The sequence below is a fragment of the Cebus imitator genome, unplaced genomic scaffold, assembly GCF_001604975.1.
Source record: "Cebus imitator isolate Cc_AM_T3 unplaced genomic scaffold, Cebus_imitator-1.0 Scaffold247, whole genome shotgun sequence".
NCBI lineage: Eukaryota > Metazoa > Chordata > Mammalia > Primates > Cebidae > Cebus > Cebus imitator.
In genome coordinates this window covers 2,947,918-2,961,047 of record NW_016107562.1, presented here as the reverse complement: position 1 = coordinate 2,961,047, position 13,130 = coordinate 2,947,918, and the positions used below count along the sequence as shown (strand labels likewise).

At 32.3% G+C, this 13,130-nt stretch overlaps 1 long non-coding RNA gene across 5 annotated transcripts in view; it reads right to left on the bottom strand.

Moving 5' to 3' along the window:
* LOC108282650 overlaps positions 1–13,130 on the bottom strand; it is an 87,334-nt gene that overhangs the window by 71,524 nt on the left and 2,680 nt on the right. Inside the window, exon 3 of one of the 5 annotated variants that reach the window (XR_005195489.1) lies at positions 7,726–7,750. The exons of the other annotated variants lie outside the window; for them this stretch is intronic. This is a non-coding gene — a long non-coding RNA (uncharacterized LOC108282650). Of the gene's footprint in view, positions 1–7,725; positions 7,751–13,130 lie in introns of those variants that run through there. 5 annotated transcript variants of the gene reach the window in all.

Here is a 13,130-nt window from a genome sequence, read left to right as displayed (position 1 = left end):
AAAAAAAAAAAAAAAGAAATTTTATATATCTTAACTATATTGACAAAGAAATACTTTCAATTTAATATATACATTTTACTGAATGATTTTACATGTTTAACATAAAAATTATCTATTCATTTGTTAAATAGACCATTTTTGCATTCAGTAACTGAATCATGAATGGTTTAGTAATTAAAATTGTTTTTGTGAAACTGCTACTACAATTATTGTTAATTGTACTAGTTTATACTGGTAAATAATGAATGAGCACTGAAAGTGAAAGCTGAGAAGACATTAAATTCAGGTACCTGTATTCTGTGTCAAAGAACTTATTTTTCTTTGATATGACTTCAAAAGTCTTTCATCTTCATACTTCACTGGGACTTAAAACGATGTCATAGTGGGAGAGGAAATGTAAGTGACAGGTCTAATAAATTAGCAATATCCTTCTTACTATACTCACCCTCATTTTTTACTATGAAATTTCACTTCTTATTAAAATTTGTATTCTTCATAGTTGAATGGGAGTAATAGATTTTCTCTGAGTTTTATCTGCTTTATAGATGAGCTATGCCAAAAATTCTGCTACTGAAAAATGTCACTCATCCTTTTTTTGGAGGAGCATAGAGTTTTCAACATTTTAGGTTAGTTGGATCAAGCCTCTAATATCTCTAATAATTTAATAAATTATCTTTCAAATAACATACTCAATATTCCGGACCATTGTATGGATGATGGTTTTCTTTACAAATGGTTAAGTTTATGTAGTTTCTTTCCTTCTTGAATTTTCACAACTCACAGTAGAAGATAAACAAACCAGAATTAAACTCACACTAGGGGCAATGAGATTGCAGTATTTACACCTCTAAATAAACGGTATTAGAGTAGTGTTTTACAAACTGTTTCTTGGAAAATCTATTTAGTGGGCCTCATTCAACATTATAAAGTGAACTAAAACAGGATAGAAAATGATGGTATAAAATAGAATACAATTCAAATCAAAATGTATCACATCTAATACATCTCATTTTTTTCTTGGTTCATATATGAATGCATACATACTGTATACATATCTAACAGCATGTACTTTGCTTTATAATGTAAAATACTATTTCTTACTATGAATTGTAGACAAAAATTTTTGAAGCCATTGCTCTGTGTCATGTGCTATACCTTCAGCCTTTGCTCGTTAGACCTAAAATAAATTAGAAGAACACCTTGTTCTAAAAAGCATATATTAAAACAATATATTCAGTGCTGAATTTATTCATCAATTTTGTATTTTCTGGGAACTGCTTTTGTATAACATAGTAGGAGAAGTAAGGAAAGTTGTTTAGATGATAATACCCATAGGCACATCGTGGTCTAGTAAACACTTGTATGAATAGCACGAGGTGTTAAAGATAAAGTTTTCACTCATAGGTTATATGAAAATAAATTTATCTTTCTGAATTTGAATATATTAGGTATCCTATAGGAATAGTTCTTTTTTCTTGCTGCATGAGAAGCTTATCAGATATTTAAAATAACAATATTGAATCACACTGCATAGACTTCAATAAATATATTTGTATGTATATTTAAATTTACACATACAACTTTAGAATAAGTATCATTTTGATTAAGATATTAATATCTTTTGCAATACATCTTTTTAATACTTAATTATACTATTCAGAAGGCGGCTGATTCCTTCACCAAGATCATATATCTTTCTGTCGAAATAAGCCAAATTCCAAATTCTTGCTGAGGTCAAGTTTGTCAAGTGTGTTGTTAAACCCATTGGAATGAAACTGAGAGAACTGCATGCAGTCCTTTAATTGAAATAAATCATTCAGGCAAACGTAAATTTGAGGAAGAGCTGAGTTTTACTCAAATGGTGAAAAATGTGTTTAGAATCATTAAAAAAAGTCAAGGCTAAAGGTATGTGATTCAAATACACTACTAACTTAAAATGTTAGAAAATTTATACTTTTAAAATATATATAATGCTTAGTTTGCTAAGCTGCAAAACAAGAAGAAGTTTAGGAAGCTTCTGGCAATTACATATATCCAAATTTATATTAATATAAATATATATAGAATACAAAATGTATATATAAAATACATAAAATATAAATATAAAATTTAATATTAGATTAATATTAAGACTGATACTTACATTAGCATCAACCTTTTTATTAAATCAACATTAACATTATTGCAGAAATTTGCGATGTTTCTCATTCATTTTGAATTAAATTTGACTGAGGAAACAAAAAGTCAAACTAAAAGTATTAGTCTTTCCTTCACAGATTTAGTAATAAATTTTTGCATGCAGAATTTAATTTGTCCTGTAAACAGTTTTTTTTTTTTTTTTTTTCAGGTGGAGTCTTGCTCTTTTGCCTAGGTTGGAGTGTAGTGGCCTGATCTCGGCTCACTGCAACCTCCACCTCCCAGGTTCCAGCAATTCTCCTGCCTCAGCCTTCTGAGTATCTGGGATCACAGGTGCCTGCCACCATGCTCAGCTAATATTTTGTATTTTTAGTAGAGATGGGGTTTCGCCATGTTGGCCAGACTGGACTCGGATTCCTCACCTGAAGTGATCCACCCGCCTTGTGCTGGGATTATAGGTGTGAGCCACTGCGCCCAGCCCTCTAATCAGTTTTAATAAAACTTTCCAGTTGAAACAAGTGTATATTATTAACATTACCGTTTATTATGTAAACATTTTAGAAACTAGTATCCTCAGATAAAATTATTAAATTCACATATATAAAAATATATATACTTGATAAATTATAATTCTTTTAAGTTCTTCCAGCCTGCAAAATAGATTAGTAGAGAGGAGGGCAGCATTAGTTTTCAGACATGACACATTTACAGTTGTGCAGCCTTAGTCAAGTTACTTGACTTATCTAAGTAAGATAATTCTTATTTATAAATGGTGGTCCCATATTACTTATCCTTTGTCTACTGTAACATGAAATAATGCAAAGGAAATATTTAGAAATATTTGTGCAATGTAATGTGAGAGACTAACAAATATTACAAAGTATTACTATTGCTGCCATGGATTTTTTGTGTGTATGTAGTTACTTGTAGTTTTATTAACATTGTGTGTTTCTGTTTAAATCAAGCATGCTTTGCGTATTCACGATTTATTTGATTTCCCTTTGGGGAAATGATTGTGTCCAATATTACTTTTATTGTTACTTTATTAGCTTATCTACCACATAATGATAATCTGAGGAATTCCACCTTCCATATGCATAATGATGTGGATGTGGGGACAGTTACCGTCAGCCATGTGTTTACAATATAATCACCTTCCCTCAGTATTGTTACCTGACTTATAGGAGAAACCCTGGCTAAATTTTAGCTCATGAGTAATCTCCCCAGGAATTGCGAATTGAGACCAAGAAACAATATATGTTTGGGTAGCTTGACCAGTAATACATAAGTTTAGAAGTTTAAATATAGGAAGTGTATATGTATGTGAGGTGTGGAGTATGTATAAGTACATATTTTGTACACTTACAAACAAGTATACTTTGTATACATACAACAAAGTAAAAACCATTGTCGCCTAAAGAAACAGAAGCCTCTTTTCCAAATAGAGTAAATGAAATGGGGTTGATGAGCCAGAAGTTACAAACTAGAGTTTTAAAACGGCCATTTAAGCTGAGATCCCGGTATATTTCTGAGCATAGCCCCATTCTTTTCCTTCTATTTAATGAATCATCCCTGTATCCTTAAAATGCACTCCAACTGTAGCTTGATCCAATTTGATTCTGTTTTTGCAAAGCAAATAGAATGTGCAGATAGCAAAGTCCTCTTTATACAGCAACCTAGGAGTTGACAAGCTTTTTACATAAATGTGGAAGTAGTATACATTTCAAACTTTGCAGGCCACATCTTTTCTATGACAGATACTCAACTCTAATGTTATCAAGCACATTTTAGCCATAGATGATATTTAAATAAATGAGTATGGCTGTGTTACAATAAAACAATTTATGAATACTGACATTACTTTTACATAATTTCCCTGTATCACAAAATATTATTTTGATTTTTCTAATTATCAAAAATGCAAATGTAAAATAAATACAAAATCATCAGACATGTGAACCATATAAAAATGGTTGGTATTTCTGGAAAATACAGCCTTTCAGGATTGAGCCAGGAAGAAACATCCCTTAACAGATCAATAATGAGTAATGAAATATAAACAGTAATCAAATATCTCCCAATGAAAGAAGCCCAGGACAGGATGGATTCATAGCCACATTTACCCAGATATACAAACAAAGAGCTTATACCAGTCTTTCTGTTTAATTTAAATTAAACAAAACAAAACAAAACAAAACAAAACAAAACAAAACAAAAACAAAATGAGGAGGGATGACTCTCTAACTCATTCTAAAAAAAGGGAAGGTCGCCCTGGTATGAAAATCAGTCAAGCACCAAGCAAAAAAGAAAACTTTAGGCTGATATTGCGGATGAGAATAGATTAAAAATCTTCAACAAAATGCTACCAAACCAAATCCAGCAGCACATCAAAAACATAGTAAGTACATCATGATCAAGTAGGTTTTATTCCAGGGACGTATGGATGGTTCAACATACACAAATTAATAAATGTCATTTGCCACATAAAAAGAATTATGAAGAAAAACCATAAGATTATCTCAATAGATGATTAAAAGCATTTGATAAAGTTCAACATCCATTCATGTTAAAAAAAAAACCCGCAACCATCTATGCATCAAAAGAACGTACTTCAAAAAAATAAGAGCCATACACCACAAATCCACAGCTAACTTCATAGTTAATGGAGAAAGTGGAAGGCATTTCCCCTAAGAAGTGGAACAAGACAGAGATGCCCACTGTCACCATTCCTATTAAACATCATACTGGAGTAACTGGGCAAGAGAAAGAAATGAAAGGTATTCAAATAGAAAAAGAGGGAGTCAATTATCTCTGTTCACTGATGATGTGATTTTGTACCTAGAAAACCCTAAAGACTCATCCAAAAGGCTCCTATGCTTAATAAATGATCTTAGTGATACAAGATCAACTGCAAATAACAGTAGCATTTCTATATCACAATAATGTTGAAGCTGAGATTCAAATCAGGAACTCAATTCCATTTACAACAGCCACACAAAAAAACTAAGGAGGTAAAAGTTCTCTACAAGGAGAACTACAAAGTGCTGCTGAAAGAAATCATAGATGGAGCAAACAAATGGCGAAATCTCTCATGCTCGTGGATTGGAAGAATTAATATTATTTAAATTACCATACTGTCCAAGTAAATCTACAGGTTCAATGCAATTCCTATGAAGTTACCAACATCATTTTTTTACAGAATTATAGAAAGCAATCTTAAAAATCAAATGACACCTAGAAAAAGAGCATGAATAGCCAAAGCAATACTATGCACAAAGAACAAAGCTGGAGGCATCACATTACCTGATCTTAATTATACTACAGTACTATAGTAACCAAAACAGCATGACACAAGCAGAAAAATAGACATATAAATGAATGGAATAAAACAGAGAGGATAGAGAACCAGGGAATAAAGACATACACATCTACCAACTGGTCTTCAACAAATCAACAAAAATATACAATAGAGACAATACTTTATTCAACAAATGGTGCTGGGAAAATTGGATAGACATACGCAGAAGAATAAAACTGGGCCCCTGTCTGTCACCAGATAAAAATATTAACTCCAGATGGATTAAAGATTTACACATATGACCTGAAACTACAAAAAATTCCTAGAAGTAACCTAGGAAAACCTCTTCAGGACATTGGCTGAGGCAAAGAATTAATGACTAAGACCATAAAAGCAAATGCAATAGAGCAACAATAAACAAGTGGGACTTCATTAAACTTAAAAGTTTCTGCACAGCAAAAGACAAAATCAGCTAAGTAAATCAACAACCTACCACATGAGAGAAGATATTTGCAAAATATGCATCTATTATAACAGATGACTAATATTTAGAATCTATGGGAAACTCAAATAACTCAACAAGAAAATGACAGCCCTTTTAAGAGTGGGCTGTCTCTTAAAAGGATCAAAGGATATGATCAGGTACTTCTCAAAGGAAAATATAAAGTAGCAAACAAACATGAAAAAATGTTTAACATCACTACTAATCAGAGGAATGCAAATTAAAATCAATGAATATCATCTCACACCAAAGTCAAGTTGGAAAATAACAGATGTTGCCTAGGATGAGGAGCAGAAGGAATATAAATTAGTACTACTTCAATGGAAAACAGTATGGAGATTTCTAAAAGAGTTAATAATAGAATGACCATCGGACCCACTAAACCCACTATTGGGCATCTACCCAGCAGAAAATATATCATTACATAAAAAAGACACCTGCACTTGTATGTTTTCACAGCTCTATTCACAATAGCAAATCCATGAAATCAACCTAAGTGTACATCAACAGCTGACTGGATAAAGAAAATATGGTATGTACACAGCATGGAATTCTATTTAGCCATAAAATAGAATGAGAGCGTGTCTTTGGCAGCAAAATGGATGAAGCTAGAAGCCATTATCCTAAGTGAAATAACTCAAAAACAGAAAATCAAATACAACATGTTCTCTCTTAAAAGTAGGAGGTAAACAATGGATGCATATGGACAGTTTCAAAGGGCAATAAAAGGCACTGGGGACTCCAAAAGGATGGAGAGTGAGTTGGGGCTGAGGGTTGAAAAATTACCTGTTGGGTATAATATTCACTTTTGGGGTGATGGATCCACTAGAAACCCAAACCCCACCACTATGCGGTATATCATTGTCACAAACCTGCACATGTACCCCCCGAATCCATAAAATAAAAATATAAAGAAAAAAGGAAAAAATGGCTATATATACAAAAAAAGTATATATAATCATTTATAAAGGATTTGAAAATACTGTTATCCTATCAATTAAAATAACCACTAAGTATTTAAAAAATGGGTGGCAGTCCAGAAATAGATCTGATAAGTAGGGGAACCACACTGAAATTTGAACCAAATAAAGGCAAAATGCTTCCCACTCCCTTTCTTCTGCAAAATGTTATCTTTAATTTCTTCTTCGGCTCACACACCAGACAAATAACAGGCACCATTTCTTCTTTACTACAAATAAATGCTTTTAGTTATGGTAAGATTAACATATTTTGATTTAAACCACCTTTTTATTAACTAAATTTTAGCTTATAAATAAGACGATACATCTTCTTTCCTTCTAATGTTTAGAAGTCTATGATTTGTACCTTAAGAAAAATATTGGAAATAACAACCACAATACATACATTTTAAAAAATTGGTCACATGAAAAGCATTTGGAAACAAAAGAAGCTCCTAAAGCCAGCAAAGCTGTATACTAGTTAAAAATATTAAATATACACAAAAATGGAAACTAGCAATTTAATTTAGAATTCTTCCACTATCAAGCTAATAAAAAGTCATCATAAATGGTAATATAAGTGCTACTATGGAACTACATAAGAAAGAAAATTTAAATAACACTTATATCAATATATTTATTATTATTCCTAATTAGAGAAATTTTTTTTAAGTGTAGTTCTATGCTACGGTGTTGCGAAAAAAATTTCTCAACTATATTTAATGAAATAAATAGGGTATCAAATATAGTATATCAGACAATAATGGTGTCAATGCAAACCTGTTAAGAATCACAGCAGTATTAGAAGTTGCTGTCTTTTAAATTCAGTTTAGTCCAGCAGGACACTTAGGAGATCTAGAAACAGATTAGGGCGATCATGTATGCCAAGTACATAAATGTCAGCAGCAATTTAGAACAAGAATGGATTATGAGAATGTTTCCAGTTTAATATTTTACTCTGAAGGCAAATCACTGGTACGATATTTTTGCAACAGGGAGCTAACAGAAAATACACTGAGGAGAAAAATACTTGATGAGGATTTTTTTGTGTGTATCCTTAACAATGACATTCAGTAATGTGGATTCCTCTTAGGTGTCCTGTAACTCTCCATCACGATATATGAGTTTTATTTTACAACTTAGGCAGGATATTTATTGGATGCTGCTCTACACTTAACCACTATTTTCTAGGTATGGAATTTCCAAGATAAGTGCCACACACAAAAGTTGAAATGCAAGATAACTGATGGGAGGGATAATCATCATTATGTTCTCAAAACCTATCAGTATGCTTTACAAACACATAGTATCTTGTTAATATCTGTTGACTCAATAAAGCTGTACCTGACAATATTCACTTGAGTTATGAATGTATTTGAAAAGCCACTTGAAAGTGTTATTGTAATGAAAGGCTCAGAATCGCTCTTTTGTGAAACTTTCCCATATACAAAAATGAGTAATTCAGATAGATATAAGTGTTTTTTTATTTGTACTTTTTTGTTTCTTTTCCTTTTTTTCTGATGTATTTTCAGTTTTTTAAAGTGACTTTATTAACTTACCGTTATCTTCAATTAGACTGAATGTTTTTTAATGAATCTATGCTATCTCTATTTTTGCTTAATAATATTATTTCTGGTGGTTGCTCTTGGATTCACAACATAGAACTTTAACTTATTACTGTCCATCTGTGGTTCTGATGACTTTGTTGATTGCCCTGAATGATTAATGAGGATTTCAAGATTTGACTAGTCAGAACTCATATATATTCTCTTCCTTTGGAACACTGGAATCAGTTCAGCTCCCAGCTCCCTGGCCTTTGTTTGGTCCACCACATGAAATTTCATGGCATACATGTATGTTTCTGTATTCAGCAATGACAAAATGGTACTAGTTGAAAATTTCTGGATTCTGTTTCTGCATCCCAAACTCTGCCCCTTTACTTCCAGCCGTATCAGCTTCCCTGAAAGGTAACACGTATTACCTTGTCCAAACCACATTGTCATAGAGTACCTGGGATTGCTATGTGTTGTATATTTATGTATTTTGTTCTACAACACAAATTTTTAAAAGCAAAAGCCAAATAGTTATTAGTGTCTTAATATTTACTTATTTTTCCCTTTCCTCAGAGATAATCACAGTATTGTGATGTGTAGTCTCCAATGTCAAAAAATCTAAAATTATTTTATTTATTTTTCTTGCTGCCTGTTCCCCCACCTCCTCTTTGAAACAGAGAAAATTTGTTCCTACCATGACTGGTAATATGTTTTATTTGAGTGATATCAGTCTTTGAAAATTTTTTATAAAATTTTTCTTTATAGGTCACATATTGTCAATTTTAGTAAACATTGTGAGTGCCTCTAAAAATAATCCAGTTTTTATTTTATAATACCAAAGGATTTTTTGGACCTAGAGACCAAATCAAGTTTTTATACATTGTTGTAAATTATCAGTTTTTGAAAATCCTGTGAATTTTCTTTTATTACTGAGAGTGGAGTTTAACATTTCCCACCAAGACTATAGATTTGCATGTACTTTGTAATTTTGATTTATGCTTTTGAAGTTGTATATACAAATATATAATTATAATTTCATGCTAGTCAGTTGAACATTTCATCATTATAAAATATTCTTCATCTAGAAATCCCTCTTCACTATTCATTGATAATTTTACTTCTGTTATATTATATTATTAAAAGTTCTTTTTTGTTTTCATATATATATGGCAATTTTTTATACTCCAGGTATTTTCTTATATTTATGATAAATTTTATGTCATTAATACATTTAAATTTATGTATTCATAATATTCAGCCAACTTTGGCTTGAGTAATTTTTCATTACATTTTTATAAGTTTTAATTGTAAGTTTCTCTTCAAGTGGACTTTCTTATGGGTGACTCCATCAAAATATTGGCCTACACCACATTTCTACCTTCTTGGAGTCAGTGTGCTTTTTTTTTGTCAGCTTATCATCTTAGATAACTACAATTTAGGACCAGTCCTTTTCCTAAAATGTTAGTTTAGTTTTAAATTTGAATTCTAATTCAAATTTAGATATGCCTTTAAAGTAATCACAATAATAAATTCCATTCATTTCATATTCTTTTACTTTCTTTTCCCCCCAACATTTATTGTCTAGGCAGGGCAATCAAAATTTCTCTGTGTTCTTTCCTTTTCATGGACTAGACTTATTTTATAGTTGTTTGTTTCATAACTGTATATCCCATCAAGGATTTCAGACTATTGTGAGAATCTCAGCAGCAGCTCTGACTTCACGGAGGCCAAAGTCTAGACACTTGTCTCTGTATGTGTAAAACTCAATTGTTGTTCTTTAATTTTCTTGTTTCTTATTGTACCTATACATGTCAAACTCTTTATTGTGAGCTTAGCTACGAATTTAAAAGTAATGCTTGCTACTATATTCAAAAGTTTTCTGTAATACAAGTTACCATTCAAAATATAAAAATAGTTTATATTTTAATAAACGTATTTAGAACACATTGAACACTAATAAACTGTATTTATCTGCAACAATTAGGAAGATCACATATGATTACACATGCATATTATAGAATTATGTTACCTTCTTTTCTATAATCGCTAATAGATTTTGTATTTTTCACATGAGGTTATAGCTAAAAATGTTTAAGTTCCATTGTTTTTAGGCAGAATTCAGAGCATGTATTTTAGTATGAGAATACTCAGATTTAAAATAAGATTTTAATACTTTCTTATTGTCTGTCCTTGGGCAATTAATTCTTTAAACCTTGGTTCCTCATATATAAAATATAAAGTAAATCTTCTGTTTCTCAGTATAGTTATAAAAAATGAATGAAAATTTGCATTTAAAGTAACTAGTACAGTACTTAAATAACGTCTTATTGGATAGACATTCCACCTCTTTTCTGGGGAACAGGGTTTTAAAACAGTAACAAGTGCTTTGACGCTAACCCCTTGAACTTCACAAATGTAACCCGGAGTTGAGTTATGAGAGTATTAATGAAAATATCTGACTGGAATATAATTATGTTTTCCATTGCATATGCATGATTAAATATCAATTTATTCCTCTACCAATCTCATCTGAAGTCCGTTAATTCTCAAGTCTTACATTTTATATATAGATGCATGGTAAATATCAATTTAGAATCTTTAGGATGATGAAACTAACATTGTCAATCAATTTTGGGTTTCTATATAAAAATGACATAAAAAAGAGCAAAACCTTTCCATTCATCTTAAAGGCTATTAAATGTACAGTCTAACAACATACCAGAATCTCTGGGACACATTTAAATCAGTGAATAGAGGGAAATTTATAGCATTAAATGTCCACATGATAAGCCAGGAAAGATCTAAAATTGACACCCTTATATCACAATTAAAAGAACTAGAGAGCAAGATCAAACAAATTCAAAAGCTAGAAGCAAAGAAGTAATTAAGATCAGAGCAGAACTGAAGGAGATAGAGACACAAAAAACCCTTCAAAAATCAATAAATTCGGGAGCTGGTTTTTTTAAAAGATCAACAAAATAGAAAGTCCACTAACCAGAATAATAAAAAAGAAAGGAGAGAAGATTCAAATAGATGCAATAAAAAATGATAAATGGGATATTACCACCAATCCCACAGAACTACAAACTACCATCAGAGATTACTAAACACCTCTGTGCACATAAACCAGTAAATCTAGAAGATATAGATAAATTCATGGACCCTTACACTCTCCCAAGACTAAATCAGGAAGAAGTTGAATCCCTGAATAGACCAATAATAAGGTCTGAAGTTGATGCAGCAATTAATAGCCTACCAACCAAAAATGGCCAGGACCAGATGAGTTCACAGCCAAAATCTACCAGAGGTACAAAGAGGAGCTGGTACCATTCCTTCTGAAACTATTTCAAACAATACAAAAGGAGGGAATCCTCCCTAACTTATTTTATGAGAATAACATCATCCTGATACCAAAACCTGGCAGAGACACAACTAAAAAAGAAAATTTCAGGCCAATGTCCCTGATGAATGTTGATGTAAAAATCTTCAATAAAATACTGGCAAACCGAATCCAACAGCACATCAAAAAGCTCATCCATCATGATCAAGTTGGCTTCATCCCAGGGATGCAATGGTGGTTCAACATCCACAAATCTATAAATGTAATTCATCACATAAACAGAACCAAAGACAAAAACAACATGATTATTTCAATAGATGCGGAGAAGGCCTCTGACAAAATTCAACAGCCCTTTAAGCTAAAATCTCTCAATAAACTAGGCATCGATGGATCACATCTCAAAATAATAAGAGCTATTTATGACAAACCCACAGCCAATTTCATACTGAATGGGCAAAAACTGGAAGCATTCTGTTTGGTAACTGGCACAAAATAAGGATGCCCTCTCTCATCATTCCGAATTAACATAGTATTGGAAGTTTTGGCTAGGGCCATCAGGTAAGAGAAAGAAATAAAGGATATTCAAATAGAAAGGATGTTGAAATTGTCCTTGTTTGCAGATGACATGCTTGTATGTTTAGAAAACCCCACTGTCTAAGCCCAAAATCTCCATAGGCTAATAAGGAACTTTAGCAAAGTCTCAGGATAAAAAAATCAATGTGCAAAAATCACAAGCATTCCTGTAAAATAATAGACAAATAGAAAGCCAAATCATGAGTGAATCCCATTCACAATTGCTACAAAGACAATAAAATACCTAGTAATACAATGTCCAAGGGAAGTGAAGGACCTCTTCAAGGAGAGCTATCAACCACTGCTGAAGGAAATAAAAGAGGACACAAACAGATGGTAAAACATTCCATGCTCATTGTTAGGAAGAATCAATATCATGAAAATGCCCATACCGCTCAAAATAATTTATAGATTCAATGCTATCCCCATTGAGCTACCAATGACTTTCTTCACAGAATTGGAAAAAACACCTTGAACTACTATCCATAATCTGTGGTAAACTTAAACAAATTTACAAGATAAAAACAAGCCCATTGGGCCGGGCGCGGTGGCTCAAGCCTGTAATCCTAGCACTTTGGGAGGCAGAGGCGGGTGGATCCCGAGGTCAAGAGATTGAGACCATCCTGGTCAACAAGGTGAAACCCCGTCTCTACTAAAAATACAAAACATTAACTGGCGCGTGCCTGTAATCCCAGCTACTCAGGAGGCTGAGGCAGGAGAATTGCCTGAACCCAGGAGGCGGAGGTTGCGGTGAGCTGAGATCGCGCCA